General features: G+C 37.7%; 1 protein-coding gene across 3 annotated transcripts in view; it reads right to left on the bottom strand.

Moving 5' to 3' along the window:
* The window catches only part of ZNF451 (zinc finger protein 451), a 1,506,235-nt gene that overhangs the window by 24,194 nt on the left and 1,457,238 nt on the right, over positions 1–24,803 (bottom strand). The gene's annotated exons all lie outside the window — the stretch shown is intronic.

Here is a 24,803-nt window from a genome sequence, read left to right on the forward strand (position 1 = left end):
CCGAAATTCCAAAGTTATTCAGAAGAGCCACAGAATTATGAAAATGGATCTACTAATGACAATAATGAATTACCAGTAGCTCAGCAGGATACTAACCCGAGTACTAACCGTCGGAGTGAAAGGATAGCATCTAACAACAATAATAACAATAACTCTAACACCAGAAATATGAATCAAAGAAATTTTCGGTATCGAGCCTCTAACTTCATAGAACCGAAAATGAGAACAACCAGGAGTACGAACAAGACCAAACAATAATGATGGACACTGTTTTAGCTAATAACAATGTTGTTAAATGTAAAATTTTGTTTAACTCCAGTAAAGACTTTAAGGTTTGCAACTATTCTGACATTGATATCAGTTCAGAAATGATTGATTTATTGGCCAAGGGGCATACATTTGTTCCATCAGTAGAACTTGATGTACCAACTACATTAATTGATCTTAAACTTTTTATTAGAAAACTCAACTTAATGGTTTTAATGGGGAGTGACATGAATAACAAGACTGATTATTGTCTCGAGTGTGTATAACCCACCCTTGCACCCTTTTTATTAACTTTATTTGAACAAATTAGTGAATTAGATATTCGTAACCTCAAGAGTATAGGAAAGACCTCAAGACACAACAAAGACCGAACTCTTAATATTAGTAGAGACACCAGGGAAAACTTGAAATTTTTGTGCCAAGCCCCCGTCCGTATTATGAAACCAAATAAGGGTGGGGGGCTGGTGATTATGAATATTATGGACTACAATGAAAAAATGACTGAAATTCTGGATAGTCATACATATGTAGAAGCATCTAAAAATGAGATGTATGGGGCCTACAGGAAGGTTATAGCCTTTACTGAAGAACTATATATAGAGGCAAGAATTGATAAATCAATGTATAATTACCTAACCCAACCTGCACCTTGAATTCCGAAGTTATTTGGAATCCCAAAGGTTCATAAATGCATAGATAATCCACCTATGCGACCACTAGTGGATGGTAGGAATAGTATTACTTACACGTCTGCCAAAGTAGTTGATAATATTCTAAAGAAATACATAAAACTTGAAACACAAATATCCAAGGATTCTTGGTCATTTCTAGAGAATATTAATAAACTGGAGTTTAGTGATGATACCTTCTTTGTAACTATTGATGTGAAGGATTTATATTCATCAATACCACACAGTGTAGGAATACAGTGGGTTGTACAAATGCAAAAAAATTTTGATGCCCCTATACAAGAGATACAACTTGTAGGAGAACTGATTGATACAGTACTATCGTACAACTATGTCCTTTTCAATGATGAAATTTACCATCAAAAAGTCGGGATAGCAATGGGCTCCCCCTGTGGTGCCAGCCTGGCTAATTTGGTTATGGCTTACTGGGAGAGGGAATATGTTTTAAATAACCCATTGTGTAAAGATCAGATTCGGTTCTACACCCGATTTTTGGATGACATTTTTATCCTTTTCCAAGGTACTTTAAAGGAAGTAGAACATTTATTAGATATGCTTAATTCTAGTACTGAATTTTTACAATTTACTTTTAATTACAGTAGAAATAGGATAACATACCTGGATGTAGAACTATGTAAGGATTACCACGAAAGGAAATTTGTTTCTAGAATCTTTCGTTAAGACACATATTCTAATATGTTCTTACATTTTACCAGTTGCCACCCTATACACCAGAAAAAATCAGTTGTCAAAGGCCAGGCTGTAAGAGCAGCCAGGATGATTACCAAGGACATCGAATTTGAGGATGAATGTAAATTATTGAAATTGTTCTTCAGACAGAGAGGGTATCCGGATAACTTTGTACATGACATCATAAGAGAAATTCAGTATAGAAGAGAGTTAGGTGTTTATATGCCAATTTTAAACAATAGTAATGCAAGTAGACCATTGATATGTTCAAAAACTAAAGTTTTCAACCCCTGTAGCTTTATTTGCACGTTTAATATTGATTCCTACCAAGTTACAAACATCATTGTGAAAAATTGGGATATTTTGATGAGAGATAGCCAGTTTAGACTTATTTCCCACGGTACCCGGAATAACTTTTAGGCGAGGTATTAACCTGAAGAACATCTTAGAGGCTAACCCTAGACCATTTGTTAACAGGAAGGGTATGCATAAGTGTAACATGTGTCGAATGTGTAAATATATTGACACTGGAAGTAACTTTATGATACGTAGTAACAAATATACTACCAAGGAGAAATTCAATTGTAACAGCACAGACAAGTTGTTTACCTGGCTAAATGTACATCATGCCCAGTTTTCTATATAGGTAAAACTGACAGAAAGCTGGGCGAGAGGATATATGAGCATACATATTGTATAAGTAAGAAGAAATTGGAAAATGCACTTGCTAGACATGCAAGTGACTTTGAGGGGCATGAATTCAAATTCAGAATCATTGATCAATTATTTATTGATGGTAGAGGTGGCCCTGAGTCACTAAAATTGGAGAGAATAGAATTACTTTGGCAACTTAGAGTGAATGCCTGCCAATACCCTGGTCTTAATGAAATGTGTTCAATTATGTGTATTCTTAGACTGAAAAACCTAAATAGATAGGAAAAGCAATGAAAGTAGATGTTTGCTACAGTAGGGAATATTATTAATAATAATAATGATCATTTTTTGGTAATAATTTTCTGGTACTAATTTCCTGGCACTATTTCAAAGTTCACTAGTATTTGCTTATATTAGTTGTGCTGTTAGAAGAGGATGTCTACATATCCTTATATTTTTATCATCATATTGTTATATTACATTATTGTTATATATTTTTTGAATAACAGTTGGATGTGTTTATATATATATATATATATATATATATATATAAATATATATATATGTATACATATGTATGTGTATACATATATACACACATATATATATTTTTTTCCTGTAGAGTTTATTATTTATTATTATAGGTACTATCATATGCATTACTCGAGCAGTGATTTGATACGAGCTGAAATTTATAGATAAATAAATGAATTAATTTAATTATATACAAACGAATTATTATTATTATTACATTTACTAATATCTATTTATATGTATATTTATTCATATTTTTATAAACATATATCTGTTTATATATATACATTTTTCTATGTATATGTATTTTACATTTTATAATGAATTTTTTAGTATATATGAAATTATAGTTGGTAGGTTGTTAGTAGGTTTATTTACTTAATTATTTATACATTTATTTATTTAGTTATTTATTTACTTGTTTAGATCGTTAGTTGATAAAGTGATACCTGATAGATGGGAAAATGTTATGAATGGTTAACAGCTGTTTAATCAAGCTAAACAATATATATACATATCTTTTATTATATTTAAAGTATGAAGCTGGGATTTACCCATTTAGTTAGTTACTTACTTACTAGCATTTTATTTTCAGTGTTTATTGTACGGTTCAGTGTCTATGTTCGTATTATATTGTATTAATTTATAATATATTATTTTATTTTAATTTCACGGATTAGTTAACTTGTGCATCATATGCTTAATTAATTAACTAATTAACTATATAAGACACGTGTTGTTACTATGCCCATGTTTATTCTGAGGAAGTTGGGAGATTGCTCCTGACGAAAAGTGGATTTTATTTCTTTGTACACTTAAATAAATTATTTCACGTACGCCGACTTGTGTTTTTGGTAGATTTGTTGTGGAACCAGGATCCGTGCTTGTTGTGTGTATATATATATATATATATATATATATATATATAGATATATAGATGTATATATATATATATATATATATATATATATATATATATATATATATATATATATATATGTATATATATATATATATATAGATGTATATATATATATATATATATATATATATATATAGATGTATATATATATATATATATGTATATATATATATATATATATAGATGTATATATGTATATATATGTGTGTGTGTATTATATATATGAATACATATATATGTACATATATGTGTATATATATATATATATATATATATATCTATGTGTGTGTATATGTGTATTATATATATGTATATATGTATATATATATATATATATATATATATATATATATATAGATAGATATGTATGTGTGTGTGTGTGTATATATATATATATATATATATATATATATATATATATATATATATACATACACACACACATATGCAAATGTAAGGTTCAAGGTTTGAAGCTGAGGGTGCAGAATCTAGCCCATCTAACTATGAAGTGAAACCTAACTGATTAAAAAAAAACCACACAAGGCACAATTCGCCTGTTGTTGCTACAGTTGCTACTTTGCATGCCTTAATGCAAGGAGAAAAACGTTTCACTTTTTTTTTTTTTTTTTACCTCTTGCTCTTACTATACTGCTGTGAGTGATAATACTATCTGACATACCTCAGTATAGTTATACATTTGTATAGATCCTGACAGGTCCTTAACTGCCTCTGTATTTTCTTTTGCACAGTAAGCAAAAAGTATGATGGATCCACCATTTCAGAGATATTGTATTATAGAATTTAATTTAGCAGCAGATGAGATAAAAAATTTAATGAACAAATATTGGTATCTAATTATGGGGGATAGTGACTTGATAGAACTTATGGGCAACAAACCTAACCATTTATAAAATGGGACAAAATATAAAACAATATATAGAACAATATCATGGAACAATTAAGATTAACAAGAGGAACAATAGGACATATAGTAAGAAATGTGGGGCTTGCAGTCAATGCAGCTACATAATGGAAAAGGATAAACTACAGTTAGAAAATGGACACAATACAATGGTTAGATTTAAAGGAGGGAATTGTAACACTAAAATGGTGGTATATCTTGCTAAGTGCAATATATGTGCTAGCTATTATGTAGGTAAAACTGAAAGATGATTTAAGAGAATATGTGACCACATATACAGTATCAGAACCAAAGTAACACCAACGCATTATATAGACATATTGAGAAAAATGACAACACACATCAATTTAAATTTGCCATTTTGGAGGTCATCAAAACAAATCCTGGGGGGGGGGGGTGATATTAAAAAGGTATTAAGTTATAAGGAAAGTATGGTGGCAAATATATTTAGATGCCACTATACCACCTGGATTGAACGACCATATTCCAATTAAACCTATTTTGGAGAATATATGAACACAGGAATGTACATTACAGGATATGTTTGTTATATATATATATATCTATAGATATATATATATATATATACATATATATCTATCCCTGTCAATACACGACATTTTGTCCATCTTCAGCTTATTTTTCATATCCATTTTTATTCATATCTTTATTACTTTTTATTTTCATCATTTATTTCCATGTTTATTTTCATTAATGCTATTATATCCCATAGTAATTGTTGTTATATATTTAATATATAATAAGATTTTATAAGATATGTATATAGTAGGTTAGATACTCTTCTTGAATATATTTTTTCATACATTTTGATGTATTTTGCTCGTAGTATGAAGGTCTGACGGCTGATCAGTTTTTTTTTTTTTTACTATTGGGGGTTTTCGCATACGCTCTGGCGCAATTGCGGGAGTGATGTGTTTTGAATTGTTTATTGAAATAACTATGAGAAGTGTATATATTTAATTCATGATATATTTTATTCAAAAGATGTTTTATGAAATCTTTTAGATCATTTGAGATGATAAGGACAAGAGATAATATTAATATATAGCAAGGAACTGAACTGATACTTATATATATGTTACTGTTGCTTTAAATGGATACATAAAAATTTAAACTTTTTGGCGCCAAAAAGTTTAGAGAGTCAGTTAAATGGTGGTAGTAGTTCTGAGGAAGCCCATCTTTCTTGGGTGAAAGCGCTTAACTCATGGTTTTATCAGATGTTTCTTATGTGCATTTTGGATCTGTTTTTCCACAAAGTTTTCGTTTGGATGTGAATAAACTGTTTAGTTCATAACAACCTTTTGAAGTGAAGGATTTTTTGTTCATTGAGCTGCTTTTTTTATCGCCTTTGCGAGTTTGTAGTGAGGGGCACTTATTGGTGCATCCAGCGTACTTTTTGCTTACTGTGTTGTTGAAGCTGAAAGCGTTTCTGTTGTTGCCTCCGCTATGGATGACACCAGTGCAATACCACCTAAAGAATCAGGAGCTGAGAAGGAAGACCTTGTGTGCCTACGTGCTGAGATTAAGCAGCTTAAAGGTGAACTGATTGACTTGGTTAACCATTTATACAATAATGATAATGTAGCGACAGTTGTTGGAGCATCAGGGGGAATTGACAATGATAAAAAGTCCGGTGCAGCAGTTAATGCTATCTTACCTATTGCTTTATGTGACACTGAACCCGTGGGATCCAATTCCCGTGCTTACACTGTCAATTCCAAGAAAGAGATTGAATTTTGGTAATGGGGAGAGGGATGTCAACAATGACAGTTTTGTTATACCCAATGGCCAAGGTTCTGGTCAGAAAGACACTCTAAAGGGACAAGGTCATGATTTGGACATTACAAAACCATTAAATAGTAGCAGGATAAATATAACTGACTTTACGTTTGGTTTTTCTATTTACGATGTGGAAGATGAAGCTAAAAGAACTGGCGGTAAACCTAAAAGGGCGTTACCACTCAAAACTTATTCATCTGTGACAGGCAATGATACGCAACAGAAAAAAGACACTGTTCATACATATACTCATCCTGTACTTCGACTTGAAGGAAGAAATACTTTTAATAAGGACAATTATTTTAATCAATTTTTAACAGTTAATTGTAATATGGATTATACAAAGCCCAATCAGAATGTTAAGTCTCCCGACAAAGATAATATGGGGAGTTTAAAAAGTATGATATATTTATTGGTTAAGAAGCTAAAAATCATCAATGGCTTAAAAACTGATAATGCTTATTTGGTGAAATGTATTGACATGAAGATAGTGCCGATGGGCTTAAGATTTTTCAAGCAGCCTATGGGCTTACATTCAACAGACAATGGGGTTAATGAATTTAACACATTTTTAATGACTGTGGGTTTAAGTTCATGCGAATGCTTATTAATTTTTAAGGTAGCACAAGAATGTGAAAAATTAAATACAATTATTACTAATGACCTTATGTTCTCTGAATGGGAGAAAATGTATATTAAACAGTACCAAATTGCTGATAGATGGATTAATAATATAAGAGATAGGAAAATGAGAAAGATTCAAAGGGATGTAGACCAATATAAGAATGAGATGGCCTACATTTGGCTTACAAAGAGTGGACAGAATAAATACAAGACAAAGAATAATGATTTGATTCAGGGGGAATTTAATGGTTTGGATAGACAGTATAATTATAAAAAGAAAATTTTTCATAAGGGCAACACATTTCAGGGACAACCATATCAGAACAAGGAGTACCAAATAAATCGCCCACCATATATGAAGGACAATCAAAGGCATACGTGGAGGGACAATTAGAAAATTGTTCATTGATACCATCTGATGGAGCAGACACTATAGTAAGTAAGGATAATATATATATATATACTTATAACAATTTTAATATATATAGTTATTCCAATACTACTATATGTCGCTCACATTTTGAGTTGTTTACTAGAGGTATGAAATTTATACCCAATCCTAAATTTAATTTAGTAGATTGTATATGTGAGTTTAAGAAATATATAAGAAAAATAAATTTAGCTATGCAATTCAAGAATACAACTCATTTATGTTATAATAACAATAATAATACTAATTATATGAGTGACAAATTGAAAAAATAAGTACTTGTATCCCACCCAACCATCCTGTAGTAGATACCTATGAAAAAGTAGTGACTAGAGAAATTTATCAGAGGTATAATGACTTCAAACATATTACAGATAGTAGTAATCTAATGGAAAAAGTGAAAATATTAAAATATTTCCAAATATACAATAATATACGGATTATGAAGCCGGATAAAGGTGGAGGAGTTGTCTTTTATGACAATATTAAATATATAAAAAAGATGTACGATATCCTACATTATTCGGGTAATTATGAAACAAAATCAATTAATGAGATTAACATAGCTTACCAAAGAATTGATTCTTATTTGAATGAATACTTGATTTTTTGGAAGAATTACTAGTGGAATTTTCTATCAGTTAAATATCCTCAATTAGCTACCCTGGTAGGCATACCCAAGATACATAAAGACACCTCTAACCCCACCTTTCGACCTATCATCTCTGGAAGCAAATCCAAGACTTTCCCCATTGGTAAATATATAGATACTAAGTTAAAATACATTTATAATATTGTGCCACATATGGTCAAAGACTTGTGGGAATTCTTAGGAAATTATCAGACAGATTTTTGGAAAGAAAATATTATTTTTGTCACCATTAATGTGGTTGACCTCTTTTCATGTATTCCCAGAGATGAGGGGCTTGAAGCATTTTCTAATAGTATTATTAAATATAGTAAATTTGAATGGGATGAAATTTGTCTTATCACGGAGATGATGTCTATTGTATTAGATAATTTTATTTACTTTGAAGATGAGTACTTTAAGCAGACTAGGGGTGTAACTATGGGGGCAGCATGTGCCCCTATTTATGCTAACCTAGTCATGCTAGAATGGGAAAATACTATACTATTTCCTAGTATGCATTATAAATGTATTACACATTACTCCAGGTTCCTGGATGATATATACATCCTCTGGGAAGGAGATTTAAATTCTTTACAGTCTCATCTCCTTCATTAATAGTAGTAATGAATATTTAAAATTTACTCATACCTACAGTCTTGAAGGTGTAGCATACTTAGACAGTTATATTAACCAACAAGGAGGGATAATCAAATCATCGAAAAAGTACTTTCTCCAACAATTATTTAGAGTATAGCAGCTGTCACCCAAATAATGTTAAATACAATGTGTTTAAAGGGCATGGTATAAGAGCTGCACGAATGACCTCTGAATATGATACTATGAAAGAAGAAATAAATGTTATTACTAAATTATTCTTACAAAGAGGATATCCTATGGATATTCTGACAAGTGATACAATACATTATACAGGAAAGGGACAAAAGATTTCAACCATTATTAGGAACAGAACGATTAATTTGTCCAAAAAGAAGTCAGCTATACAGGATGAAAGTAATAATATTACAGGTCCCTTTCACAGATATTGTATTATAGAATTTAATTTAGCAGCAGATGAGATAAAAAAATTTAATGAACAAATATTGGTATCTAATTATGGGGGATAGTGACTTGATAGAACGTATGGGCAACAAACCTAACTTCATTTATAAAATGGGACAAAATATAAAACAATATATAGAATGATATCATGGAACAATTAAGATTAACAAGAGGAACAATAGGACATATAGTAAGAAATGTGGGGCTTGCAGTCAATGCAGCTACATATCGGAAAAGGATAATCTACAGTTAGAAAATGGACACAATACAATGGTTAGATTTAAAGGAGGGAATTGTAACACTAAAATGGTGGTATATCTTGCTAAGTGCAATATATGTGCTAGCTATTATGTAGGTAAAAATGAAAGATGTTTTAAGAAGAGAATATATGACCACATATACAGTATCAGAACCAAAGATAACACCAACGCATTATATAGACATACTGAGAAAAGTGACAACACACAATTTAAATTTGCCATTTTGGAGGTCATCAAAACAAATCCTAGGGGGGGTGATATTAAAAAGGTATTAATAGTATGGTGGCAAATATATTTAGATGCCACTATACCACCTGGATTGAACGACCATATTCCAATAAAATCCATTTTGGAGAATATATAAACACAGGAATGTATATTACAGGATATATATATATATATATATATATATATATATATATATATATATATATATATATCCTTGTCAATACACGACATTTTGTCCATCTTCAGCTTATTTTTCATATCCATTTTTATTCATATCTTTATTTATTACTTTTTATTTTCATCATTTATTATTTCCATGTTTATTTTCATTAATGTTATTATATCCCATAGTAAATTATTGTTATGTATTTCATATATAAGATTTTATAAGATATGCATATAGTAGGTTAGATACTCTGCTTGAATATATTTTTTCATACATTTTGATGTATTTTTCTCGTAGTATGAAGGTCGGACGGCTGATCAGTTTTTTTTTATTATTGGGGGTTTTCGCATATGCTCTGGTGCAATTGCGGGAGCGATGTGTTTTGAATTGTTTATTGAAATAACTATGGGAAGTGTATATATTTAATTCATGATATATTTTATTCAAAAGATGTTTTATGAAATCTTTTAGATCATTTGAGATGACGAGAAGGACAAGAGATAATATTAATATATAGCATGGAAGTGAACTGATACTTACATATATGTTACTGTTGCTTTAAATGGATACATAAAAATTTAAACTTTTTGGCGCCAAAAAGTTTATTTAAAGAGCAGGTTAAATGGTGGTAGTAGTTCTGAGGAATTCCACCTTTCTTGGGTGAAAAAGCGCTTAACTCATGGTTTTATCAGATGTTTTGTATGTGCATTTTGGATCTGTTTTTCCACAAAGTTTTCGTTTGGATGTGAATAAACGGTTTAGTTCGTGACAACCTTTTGAAGTGAAGGATTTTTTTTGTACGTTTAGCTGCTTTTTTATTGCCTTTGCGAGTTTGTGGTGAGGGACACTTATTGGTGTATTTTCTTTTACCTTAGAACAAGACAGCTTGCTCTGAAACTTGGACAAACCCCAACACTGTACCTGGCACTAGCCCCCAGTCAGTTCTGTCCCTATCCCAGCACATCAGTTTCATCCCCACCTATCATTCCGCAATAAAAAAACAACTCTAGTCATACCTTCAAATATCTTGGCCTTCATTTTGACCCCTATCTCTCAAAAGTAACATACATAATCTTAAAAAGCAAATTAAATCAATCCTTATTATGCTTCTATAAACTGTTATGAGCAAATGATTGTAAGTAAGAAAATGATTCTTTTGAGATGGGGTATACAAAAAAAAACTTGTTTACAAAGATACTGGCAATGTCTTTTGGGGCAGAATAGGAGGTAACATTATAAGTTCAGAGCGATGTACGATATTGTTTCTTAGTTTTCTAATATAGCTAAAGGACATACAATGGATACTTCTGGAATGACAGCTGTTAAAATAATTATTAAAGCCAATTATCTTATCTTTATATCTAGGTGTCATCGGAGGTAAAAGGAGGAGTTGGCTTAGGATTACCATCTTACGTGCATTTGTAATATGTATGGAGAGTTCACTCCCAGATGTACCACTACCGTGTCGTAGTAATACTTGTCAAGAATTAGGGTCTCTAGGGCCCTTGTAGTCAGAAATCCTGGCACCTGAAAGACAACTAACTGCAAGTTCTTCCCTGCCCAGGCTTGTTCCTGACAATAGTCACGTGTCACAAAAATATTTTTATTCTTGCTGTGGATCAAAGGTGTACCTCTGGAGTGTTTTTGCTCAAGACGATTCTTTAAGGAAGATATATGTGAGCTGAATGAATGGCCTAATGTTTGCTAAGATGATCTTATTTCTAGAAGACTTTAGGAGTAATTCCTTTACAGCTTCAGCAGAAGACATTTTGCTGTGATTAGTGAAGGATTATGGTGGAGGTGTATGCTGTTCACAAGGTTAACTATTTAGGTGAGATGGAACTTCCAAGATTAATTAGGTATTTACACCTCTCACAGATTATTTCTGTTGGATATAAGTGAACTATTTGAGATAAGGCAGTTTTGTACTCTGTCTTAGCAGATCTAGTGCTAAAAAAAGCCTGGCAACACGGGTGAAACTAGAAAAAGTACAGTTTTGTACCTACCATAAATGTAGATGTTCGAGGATCCACATTGCTGCAGTCCTAACTATTGGGTAGTCCGCTGTCCAGTCGGCCCGAATACCAAAGTATATGGCTGACGTCGGTCAGGGCGCATTAGACTGACGTCAGTACGTCAGGGTACTAATGCGCATGACCGACGTCATATCCTCAGTCTTTTCTTGCCCCAGATGTCAGAAGACCCTGAAAAGATAAGGCCAAAAACCAAAAACTCCCAACATACCTGCACCAAAATATATATATATATACAAAATATACAAAATTAGCAGAATATAACCTCACCTACACAACCACCCCTAAACACAGAGGGAAGGAGGGAGGGTAAATTGGACTGCAGCAATGTGGATCCTCGAACATCTACATTTATGGTAGGTACAAAACTGTACTATGTTCTTCATTCCACATTGCTGCAGTCCTAACTATTGGGTAGAATCCCAAAGCAGAGGTAAGGGAGGCTGGCAAATCATAAGGAAGCAGGAGCTGATAACATGCCTTGCAAAATAGCTGTGGCAAAACCAGCCCTAGACTTAGAGTAGAGAGGAAGGTGATAATGCTTAGAGAAAGTATGCACTGAACTCCAAGTAGCTGCCTCCAAAATATCCTTAGTTGCCACCCCCCTCAGAAATGCTGTTGAAGTGGCAGTAGCCCTAGTGGAATGAGGCCTAATCCCAGCTGGAATCTCCTTGCCATGATGGGAATAACAAAATGTAATGCAACACCCAATCCATCTAGAAACAGTTTGTTTTGACACAGGCTTGCCCTGCGAACTCAAAGCAAAAGAAACAAACAACTGCTGAGACTGCCTAAAATCCTTAGTCCTGCTCAAATAATAACGCAATTGCCTGTGTACATCTAAAGTGTGCAAAATCTTTTCCCCTTTATTTTGGGGATCTGCATAAAACGTAGGCAAATGAATAGTTTGGTTTAAAGCCACACTAGAAACCACTTTAGGCATAAAGGAAGGATTAGTACGCAATGATACCCTATCCTTATGAAAAATCAAAAAAGGCTCAACCGCCATAAGGGCCTGTAACTCAGAAACCCTTCTTGCAGAAGTAATGGCCAACAAAAAAGCAGTCTTCCATGACAAGTATTTCAGTTCAGCAGTAGCTGCAGGCTCAAAAGGTTGTAGAGTAAGTTTCTCCAACACAAAATTGAGATCCCAAGCAGGAGTAGGAGCTCTACGTGGGGGTCTTATATTCTTTGCCCTCTAAGAAATTGCTTGAACAAAGGATGTGAAAACAATGGTGGGTCACAATCATAGTGAGCTGAAATTGCTGCAGCATGAATCTTAATGGAAGAGAAAGACAAACCTTTGTCCAATAACTCAGTAAGATATTGAAGAGCCACACTCAAATTAGGCTCTGAAATCTCCAAATTCTTTGCTGCAGTCCAAAATAAAAATCTCTTCCATTTTTCTCGTACACTTTCCTTGTACTAGGTCTTCTGGCTTCCATAATCACATTTAAAACTTGTTGAGGAAGTTGAGACCTGCTGTCTTTCAAAACAGAATATGCCAGGCTGTTAGATGAAGAGAATGAAGCTTGACATTGAGCAGACGACCGTCCTTCTGAGACAACAGATGTGGAATCAAGGGTAAAGGCCATGGAGGCTTCTGTACCAGACTCCTCAGTAATGGGTACCAGTGCTGCCGAGGCCAATCTGGAGCTATTAAAATCATCCTTGGCTTGTCTTGTCTGACCTTTAGAAGCACCTTTGGAAGAAGAGGCAGAGGTGGAAACGCATACACATGAAGATTTTTCCAACTGACAGAAAGAGCATCCACTTTCCAAGCTGTGTGATGAAACCTCTTTGTGCAAAACTTTGGCAGCTGGTGGTTTAGTGGAGAAGCGAACAGATCTATGTCTGGAGTTCCCCAGGACACTGTCAACCTTTGAAATACATGAAGATCCAGTTTCCACTCGTGGGGATCCATGATTTGTCTGCTTAACACATCTGCTAAGGAGTTCTGTGCTCCCGGCAGAAACCTTGCCTGAAGAGTTAGTTGCAAGCTGAGCGCAGTCTCCCATAAAATCATTGCTTGCCTGCACAATGGGTAAGAATGTGTTCCCCCTTGTTTGTTGATGTACCACATGACAGTTGTGTTGTCTGATAGAATCAACACCTGCCCTGGAAGAAGTAACTCCTTGAAAGCCATTAATGCAAACTGGACTGCTAACATCTCCTTCATGTTGATATGTAGATGCTGTAGTCTGGCAGGCCACTTGTCTTGTATCCACTTTCCATTTAGATGAGCTCCCCAAGCAATGTCTGAGGCATCTGTCGTTAGAATTTGACTCGCCTCTGGCCGGGTCACAGAGAGTCCCTTGTTTAGGTGACATTCCTGAGCCCACCACCAAATTCCTTTTGAATGCAAGGTATTATTTGAATGACAGTGTCCAAATCCTGGCAGTGCTGTGTCCATACATTTTTGAGATACCATTGTAGCTTCCTCATATGCAGTTTGGCATTGGGAAGCACCAGAATACAAGATGCCATGAACCCTAAGGCTTGAAGGACTGTCCTTGCAGTCAGCCCGGACTGAAGAGATAGTTGATGGAAGTAACTGGAAAGATTCTTTTGTTTGTCCGGGGTTAAAAAGGCCATCTGGGCTGCTGTATTCAGTCTCACACCCAGAAAGCACATGTCTTGAGAGGGTACTAGACTGGACTTTATTTCGCTCACAGAATACCCTAGGCATCTTAGCACTGCTATGACATATTCCAAATGCTGTAGAAGGTCTTCCTTTTCTTGAGCCAGAATCAGGCAATCGTCCAAGTAAGGATAGATTTGAATTCCTTTTAGCCTGAAGTAAGCTATCACTGGAGCCAGAACCTTTGTGAATACTCTGGGCAGTAGATAAGCCAAAGGGCAATGCAGAGAACTGATAATGAGAATTTCCAGCTCGAAAACGCAGATACTTTCTGCAACTTAGTCTTATAGGCACATGAAGGTAAGCTTCCTTGAGATCTAAAGTTACCATCCAGTGATCTTTGCCCAGCAGAGGTAAAAGCTGTTGTAACGTCAACATTTTGAACTTGGGAATGTCCAGATAAGTGTTGAGGATAGATAAATCCAAAATTGGTCTCCACATGTTCCCCTTCTTTGGTACTAGGAACAGGCGAGAATAAAATCCTAGGCCCCTTTCTGGCACAGGAACCGGCTGAATGGCCCCTATTTGGAGTAACTGAGAAATTTGCTTGTGAGCCTCTTGTCTTTGTAGAGGAGGAATGTCTGGCATGCCTTTGAAAGGAGGCAAGGTATGGAAATAAAACCTGTAACCGTGGTGAATGATATCCAGAACCCATCTGTCTTGGGTAATTAAATCCCAATTTTCTTTGAAAAGAGACAGTCTTCCTCCCAACAGTGCTGCCAGGCGAGAATGAACCGGCAGCTGAAAAGGCAGGTCATTGGGTCTGCTTACGAAAGGACTGACCCCTGCCCTCACCAGAAGTCTGAGCAGGGGAACTCCCTGTTCTAGGCCTAAAAGAACCCTGAGCTCTGCCCCTACCACGTCTAGACCTACCCCTAGACTGGGAATCATAAGCAGGATAAGTCCATCCCTTAGCAGGCCAATTTCTACTAAACTTAGGAGGCTGCACCTGCAAGAAATCTTTAACAGTTTGCATAGACTTAGCCTTGTCCTCCATTTTCTTCAAAACTGCTTCTACAGGCGAACCAAACAACACATCAGACTGCAAGGGAGCATCCAAAATCCGTGTCTTAACATGCTCAGCTAAATTCTGATCTCAACCAGGCGTGCCTACGAAGAACAGAACCAGTGGCAGCCACCCTGGAGGAGGCCTGCACAGCATCAAAACCACATTGCAAGGAATGTTTACCCACCTGTTCAGACACATGAACTAAATCCTGCAACTCTTTACACTCAGTACCTTCCGCCAGAGCATCCACCTTAGATTTCAACTGTGAAAGAAGATAATTCTGATATTTTAACATGTGAAACTGACAATTCAACGCCCTCATGGCTAAAGTGGAAGAAGTATACACTTTCTTTCCCCATCTATCCAAAGCCCTTGCCTCTTTATCAGGAGGGACAGGATTTTTAACAACTGAGGCCTTCACACCTTTAGGCCCCTGAGAGACAGTTTCCGGGTCTGCCCTAGGACTCTTAAAAAGATACTTATGAGCTTCAGGCACCCTATAATACCTATCCAGTTTAACTGGGGCAGGAGGCAAAGAATCAGGATTCAGGGAAGCCTCTGCAAAAACGTCTTCCACCACATTCAAAACAGGAGGGATAGCTAAAGGCCTATGCTGGGGTAAAAACAAGAATTCCCTAAGCCTTTTCCTGGAATCAGAGAAATCTTGACCTTCCCATTTAAAATGCTCCCTCATGGAATGCAGAGTCTCTGAAAATGAAAAATCCTCAGGAGGGGAAGCTGAAGGAGTAGAATCATCCACATCAGAATCAGAATAAGGAGGGTACTCCTGCAAGTCTTCAGCCGAAGACTCAGAAGCCTCCGAGCATTGCTCAAAACTCTCAAACTCAGGTTCCACCCTAGGCCTCTTATCAGGAGGGGGCATAGAACCTCTTATCATAGTAATCAAATCCTCTGCCATTTTAAGCATATGTTTCTTAGGCAAAGACCCTGAAGCACTAGGAGAAACCCCACTGAAGCAAAACTCGGCCTGCCCCTCAAAGCAGCCTTGGAAACAGAAGGGAGGCTCTGACCACCTTAGGAAGAGAGGGAAGAACAGCCACCTGAGAAGCCCCCTCAGCCTGGCCTACTTCCTGAGAGGATACATCCTGTAACAGTAAAGTCTCTCCCTGAGACTCCAAAGAAACACCTGGCAAAACCTCCGGCTCCACTGAGCCCTCTAAAGAACCGGCGCCTGGGACTGTCGGTTCTTCCACTCTAGGCTTTGCTGTTTTGTCCTTGCGCTTTTTAGTCGAAGCGGCCCGGAGCATCCGACGGCATTTTATAATTACAACGCTTCCCAAACACTAACCTGGCACAGTCTAACCTTCTCTTAATAGTGCGTTTGTTAAATCTAGCACAAGAGCGGCATTCAACAACGTCGTGCTCAGGCCCTAAACAAGGTATACACAAAGTATGGTAATCCCTATAAGGTATCTGTTTCCCACAAGAAATACAGTTATTCACTTTTTCTGACATCCGGTTAAATACTGAGGCAAGAAAAAACCAAAATATCCCCCAACGGGGTACTTAGCCAACTTTGATTCGGTCTGAAACTCTGGCTTCAGAAACTTTCAGAACGCCAACCTGCACTCGCAAAATTGCTTCTGCATCGGACCATGCGGCAAAAAAGACTGAGGATATGACGTCGGTCATGCGCATTAGTACCCTGACGTACTGACGTCAGTCTAATGCGCCCTGACCGACGTCAGCCATATACTTTGGTATTCGGGCCGACTGGACAGCGGACTACCCAATAGTTAGGACTGCAGCAATGTGGAATGAAGAACATCTGACATTCTCTCTTGTCCAGTGTTTAGATGGGTGAAGTAAAGGTGATACAGGGTATATGTAATTATGGTACAATAGAGGAGATGTATAGAATATTCATTAGTGACTGCTAGTCTTATCATAGATGTTGCAGATTTTAAAAGTAAGATAGAAAAGGTGATTTAATAGTTCCAGGTATTGTACTGTGAATTAAGTAAGTAAGAAGACATGAAACAGAAGGGAGGGGAGGAACTCTCCGGTTTGATCTTATTTTGCTCACTAGCATTAGCAGATGAGGCAAGCCTAGAAGGAGCTTTCAAAGACAAAGATATAGTAAGAGCAAAAAGCCACCAAGTATAAATGAGTAACACGCATTGGCTTGTGGACACTCAGTCTGGATCTGTGCAACACAGTAGGAGGGTGAAAATATTTTAAATAGCTGAAAGGGAGTGACTTCACAAAATTATACTTTTGTGCTTGTAACAACAACAAAAAGAGGAAAAGAGGTATGATTCTGCAATTAAATTAGCATAAGGGACAGACAACAACAAATGCACGGTTTTTAAGAACAGACCAAGAACAGGGTGGGAGTAGACACTTCGTGCTGTTGCTGTATGGCCTGTAACTGCGTATGGCCTGTAACTGCCTTAAAACAATCACAACTCCTGAACTAGCCTGACTCGAACCCCTCTCAGAGAACGAGACCAGGGCTCAATTCCAACAATTACAAAATGGCAAAAGGCAGAGCAGCTATTAAATAGAAATACTGACCATAGGCTGAAAGAGCTTAGCAAAAGCAGATGTAGACTGTCAGAATTAACTGGAAATGGCCTGGAAATGTCTCAGAAATGCAGCATTTTGAAAGAAAAAAAACAACATTGTGGGAGTCTGGGACAACTATGCAGACATTTGTCTCTGTTGCTGAAATGGCTGGAACTTTCTTAAATGAATCAGAAAGTACAGTTTTGTACCTACCATAAATGTAGATGTTCGAAGATCCACATTGCTGCAGTCCTTACATATGGGTAGTCCGCTGTCCTCGGTCGGCCCGAATACCAAAGTATTAGGCTGACGTCGGTCATGGGCGCTCAGATCTGACATCAGAACGTCAGGGTATAAAAGCGCATGACCGACGTCATATCCTCAGTCTTTTCTTGCCCCAGATGTCAGAAGGCCCTAAAAAGAAAGGCCACAGCCCAAAAACAGGATACCTCCCAAAAACATGCCCAACAACAACCATCACCCAAACCATATAAACCATGCCAAACTACAGAGGGGAAGAAGGGAGGGTAAATTGGACTGCAGCAATGTGGATCTTCGAACATCTACATTTATGGTAGGTACAAAACTGTACTATGTTCTTCATCTCACATTGCTGCAGTCCTTACATATGGGTAGAATCCCAAAGCAGAGGTAAAGGGAGGATGGCAAAATCATAAAGCATTAGGGGCTGCTAAAATGCCCTGTAATATTGCAGTGGCAAATCCAGCCCTAGACTTAGAATAAAGAGGAAGGTGGTAATGCTTGGAAAAAGTATGTACTGAACTCCAAGTGGCTGCTTCCAAAATATCTTTGTAGCTACCCCCCTTAGAAAGGCAGTAGAAGTGGCAGTAGCTCTAGTGGAATGAGGTCTGATTCCAGCCGGAATCTCCTTACCATGATGGGAATAACAGAAAGAAATACAAAACCCAATCCATTTAGAAATAGTTTGTTTTGAAACAGGTTTTCCCTGAGAACCCAAAGCAAAAGAAACAAACAACTGCTGAGACTGCCTGAACCCCTTGGTTCTGCTCAAATAATAACTTAACTGCCTGTGAATATCCAAAGTATGCAAAATCTTCTCCCCTTTATTTTGGGGGTTTGCATAAAAAGTAGGCAAATGAATAGTTTGGTTCAAGGCCACACTAGAAACCACTTTAGGCATAAAGGAAGGATTAGTACGCAAAGATACCCTATCCTTATGAAAAATCAGGAAAGGTTCCACTGCCATAAGGGCCTGTAATTCAGAAACCCTTCTTGCAGAGGTAATGGCCAACAAAAAAGCAGTCTTCCATGATAAATACTTTAACTCGGCAGTAGCTGCAGGCTCAAAAGGTTGTAGAGTAAGCTTTTCCAACACAAAATTGAGATCCCAAGCAGGAGTAGGAGCTCTACGTGGGGGTCTTATGTTCTTTGCCCCTCTAAGAAATTGCTTAAACAAAGGATGGGAAAATAAAAGAGGGTCACAGTCATAGTGAGCAGAAATGGCTGCAGCATGAACCTTTATCGAGGAGAAAGACAAACCCTTGTCCAATAACTCAGTAAGATATTGAAGAGAAACACTTAAATCAGGCTTGGAAACATCAAAGTCCTTCGCTTTGCTCCAAAGAAAAAATCTCCTCCATTTATCAGCGTAAACTTTCCTTGTACTAGGCCTTCTGGCCTCCAAAATAACATTCAAAACTTGTTGTGGAAGCTGAGACCCTCCAGGGTCCAAAACAGAATATGCCAGGCTGTGAGATGCAGAGACTGAATCTTGACATTGAGGAAGTGATTGCCCTCCTGAGACAAAAGATGCGGAATCAAAGGCAGAGGCCATGGAGGCTCCGCACCAAACTCCTCAGTAGTGGGTACCAGTGCTGTCGAGGCCAATCCGGCTATCAGAATCATGGATGGCTTGTCTATTCTGGCCTTCAGGAGTACCTTGGGAATGAGAGGCAGAGGTGGAAAGGCATAGACATGAAGATTGCTCCAACTGAATGATAGAGCATCCACCTTCCAAGCTGTGGGATGAAACATTTTGTGCAAAACTTTGGCAACTGGTAATTTAGTGGAGAAGCGAACAGATCTATGTCTGGAGTCCCCATAACACTGTCAACTTTTGAAACACATGAGGATCCAGTTTCCACTCGTGAGGATCCACAATTTGTCTGCTCAACACATCCGCTAAGGAGTTCTGTGCTCCTGGTAGAAACCTTGCCTGAAGATTGAGGTGTAAACTGAGAGCAGTCTCCCACAAAATCATCGCTTGCCTGCAAAGAGGGTAGAATGGGTTCCCCTTGCTTGTTGATGTACCACATGACAGTAGTGTTGTCTGTTTGAATCAACACCTGTCCTAGGTGAAGTAAATCCTTGAAAGCCATCAATGCAAATTGGACTGCTAACATCTCCTTCAAGTTGATATGCAAATGTTGAAGTCTGACAGGCCACGTGTCTTGCACCCATTTTCCATTGAGGTGTGCTCCCAAGCCTTGTCCGAGGCATCTGTCGTTAGAATCTGACTCGCCTCTGGTCGGGTCACAGAGAGTCCCTTGTTTAGGTGACATTCCTGAGCCCACCACAAAAATTCTTTCTGAATGCAAGGTATTATCTGAATGACAGTGTCTAGATCTTGGCAGTGTTGTGTCCATACATTTTGAGATACCATTGAAGCTTCCTCATATGCAGTTTGGCATTGGGAAGAACCAGAATACAAGATGCCATGAACCCCAAGGCTTGAAGGACTGTCCTTGCAGTCAGCCTGGACTGTAGAGACATTTGATGGAAATAAAGAGAAAGGCTTCTTTGTTTGTCCGGGGTCAAAAGGCCATCTGGGAAGCTGTATTCAGTCTCACACCCAGAAAGCACATGTCCTGAGAGGGTACTAGACTGGACTTTGTTTCGTTCACAGAATACCCTAGGCATCTTAACACTACCATCACATACTGTAGATGATGCAGAAGTTCGTCTTTGTGTTGTGCAATAATCAGGCAATCGTCCAAATAAGGATAAATCTGTATTCCTCTTAACCTGAAAAAGGCTATCACTGGAGCCAGAACCTTTGTGAACACTCTGGGCAGTAGATAAGCCAAAGGGCAATGCAGAGAACTGATAATGTAAATTTCCAGCCAAAACGCAGGTACCTCCTGCAACTGGGCCTGATAGGAACATGAAGATAAGCCTCTTTGAGATCCAGAGTTACCATCCAGTGATCTTTTCCCAACAGAGGTAAAAGCTGTTGTAACGTCAGCATTTTGAACTTTGGAATGTCCAGATAAGTGTTGAGGATAGATAAATCCAAAATTGGTCTCTACGTGTTCCCTTTCTTTGGTACTAGAAACAGGCGAGAATAAAATCCTAGTCCCACTTCTGACAGAGGAACTGGCTGTATAGCTCCTATTTGAAGAAGTAAAGAAATCTGCTTGTGAGCCTCTATCCTTTGCCGAGGAGGAACGTCTGGCATGCCTTTGAAAGGAGGCAATGTATGGAAATAGAACTTGTAGCCTCAGTTTATAATGTCCAATACCCATTTGTCCTGGGTGACTAAAAGCCAGTTTTGCTTGAAGAGTGCTAACTTTCCTCCCAAAGGAGCTGCCAGGGAAGAAGAATCTGGCAGCTGAAAATGCAGGTCATTGGGCCTGTTTACGAAAGGACTGGCCCCTGCCCTCACCTGCAGATTGTGCAGGTGAACTCCAAGTTCTAGGCCTGAAAGTACTGTGAGCTCTGCCCTGCCACGCCTAGATGTACCCCTAGACTGAGAATCAGAAGAAGGGTAGGTCCACCCCTTAGTAGGCCAATTTCTACTAAACTTTGGAGGTTGCACCTGCAAAAAATCTTTAACAGTCTGCATGGACTTAGCCTTGTCTTCCATTTTCTTCAAAACCGACTCCACAGGGGACCAAACAAAACTTCAGACTGTAAAGGGCATCCAGAATTCTAGTTTTAACATGCTCGGACAAATTCTGATCCTTAAGCCAGGCGTGCCTGAAGAACTGAACCAGTGGCAGCCACCCTAGAAGAGGCCTGTACAGCATCAAAACCACACTGCAAAGAATGCTTACCCACCTGTTCAGAGACATGTACTAAATCCTGCAATTCTTTACACTCTATGCCCTCTGCCAAAGCATCCACTTTAGATTTTAGCTGAGAAAGGAGGAAATTCTGATATTTCAACATATGAAACTGGCAATTTAAAGCCCTCATTGCTAAAGTAGAAGAGGTATACACCTTCTTACCCCATCTATCCAAAGCTCTAGCTTCCTTATCTAGAGGAACCGGATTCTTTACAACAGAAGCTCTAACACCCTTAGGCCCCTGACTAATAGTTTCTGGGTCCGCCCTAGGACTCTTATACAGATATTTATGAGCCTCAGGCACCCTGTAATACCTGTCCGGTTTAACTGGCGCAGGAGGCAAAGAATCTGGATTAAGGGAAGCCTCGAGAAAACATCTTGAACAACATCCAAAACAGGAGGTATAGCCAAGGGTCTATGCTGTGGTAAAACAAGACTTCCCTAAGCCTCTTCCGTGAATCAGAGAAATCCTGTCCTTCCCACTTAAAATGCTCCCTCATGGAATGCAGAGTTTCTGAAAATGAAAAATCCTCTGGAGGAGAAGCAGAAGGAGTGGAATCCTCTGCATCAGAATCGAATAAGGGGAAAATCTTGAATATCTTCAGCAGAAGAGTCTGAGTCATCTGAGGCCTGATCCAAACTTTCCAACTCTGGCTCCACCCTGGGCCTCTTATCAGGAGGGGCATAGAACCTCTAATTAAAGTAATCAAATCTTCTGCCATTTTAAGCATGTGCTTTTTAGGCACAGACCCTGAAGTACATGGAGGGACACCAGAGGAAGGCAAAACAGACCTGCCCTTAGAAGAAGCCTTAGAAATAGTAGCAGAAGGCCTAACCACCTTAGGCATAGAAGGGAGAACAGTAACCTGAGAGGCCCCTTCAGCTTGACCTGACTCCTGTGAGGCCACATCCTGCAAAATCAAAGTTTCCCCCTGAGACTCAACAGAAACTTCAGCCGGATCCACCTGCTCCACTGTAGTTTCTGCAGGATCGGCGTCCGAAACGGATGAATCAACCTGTCTAGGTTTCAAGGATTTGTCTTTGCGCTTCTTGGAAGCGGCCGGAGGATCCGACGGCATATTATAATTACACCGCTACCAAAGACTAACCTAGCACAATCTAACCTTCTTTTTATAGTGCGCTTATTAAACCTAGCACAAAACCGACACCCGACTACGTGGTCCGGTCCCAAACAAGGAATGCAAAGAGAGTGATAATCCCTATGCGGTATCTGTTTCCCACAAGAAATACAATTATTCACTTTTTCTGACATCCGGAATTAACTGAGGCAAGAAAAACAAAAATATTCCCAACGGGGTACTTAGCCCAACTTGGTTTCGGTCTGAAACTCAGAATACGAAAATTTCAGAACGCCGAACGGCACTTGCAACGCTGCTTCTGCATCAGACCATGCGGCAAAAAAGACTGAGGATATGACGTCGGTCATGCGCTTTTATACCCTGACGTTCTGATGTCAGATCTGAGCGCCCATGACCGACGTCAGCCTAATACTTTGGTATTCGGGCCGACCGAGGACAGCGGACTACCCATATGTAAGGACTGCAGCAATGTGAGATGAAGAACATCTACTGAACTAGGCTGGTTCTTATTCCTCACTCAAGAAAGAGTCCAGGGTTTAAATTTCAATAGTTAGAAAAGGGAAAAATACAGCCTAACTATTTATTGAAATTACTGACCGTAGGCTTAAAGAGCTTAGCTAAAACAAATGCAGTCTATTAAAATAACCATAAACAGGTAAAGAATGTAAAATTCTAGAGACATTGCTTTGTTGTTAAATGGTCCAAGACCTACATTTCTTATGTGCCAGCATTTAGTACTGTGTTGTATGTAAATTAATTTACTAATGTAAACACTAATCATGTTATTCTCTGTCCATAATAACCAGTCATTTCTCTTTGTGTTCATTTTCCAAACTGTAAATACCAGTGTTACTAAACAGCCTTGCAAATGCTTTGCCATCTTAACTGTTGAAACAATTTATAAGCATCAGCCTTGCACATCCCTTTCCCTTATCTTAAAAATCATACTACTCTGTGCTTGTTTCAAATTTACACTTTTTATTTGTTTAATATTTACCATATCATCTTACTGAAAAGGGTCCCTTTAGGACCGACCCACTACCCCTTTTATCAAATAAAGAAAATAAAACACTTGTAGTACATGGAGTGTAATGATTACACTCAGAAATCAGGTGAAAGACAACTCTGTTAAGAACTTTTCTCATGTAAGAAATATACTCAGACTTTTGTTAAACACCATTCATCACTCATTCTACTACTGTTGCTCTAGTACATATATGGCAGCCACCGCAGAACAGCAGTGAGAATAAATCAGCTTTAAAAGCTGTAGCCAACTTCACTCTACAACACCGTGTGTGTATATGGCAGTGAAATGTGTATTACTGCATTAAAAACTGTAACTGGAACAGAGACAGACTGCTTCTGGAACAACTTTTAAAGATGCTAAATATTTTGCATTCCTAGATTTTTTTTTCCCTCTATCTTGTAGCACATGGAGCAGCTAAAGTTCCACATACTACAAAGAACTGTATGGTAGCACTAAGAAAATTACAGCTTTCAGAGCTGTAAAACACTATGCATTACTACACTTTCCATTTCTTTCTTTGTAACTGGTAGTACAAAGAG

The sequence above is a fragment of the Protopterus annectens genome, chromosome 2.part1, assembly GCF_019279795.1.
Source record: "Protopterus annectens isolate FY-2018-M chromosome 2.part1, PAN1.0, whole genome shotgun sequence".
Classification (NCBI taxonomy): Eukaryota; Metazoa; Chordata; order Ceratodontiformes; family Protopteridae; genus Protopterus; species Protopterus annectens.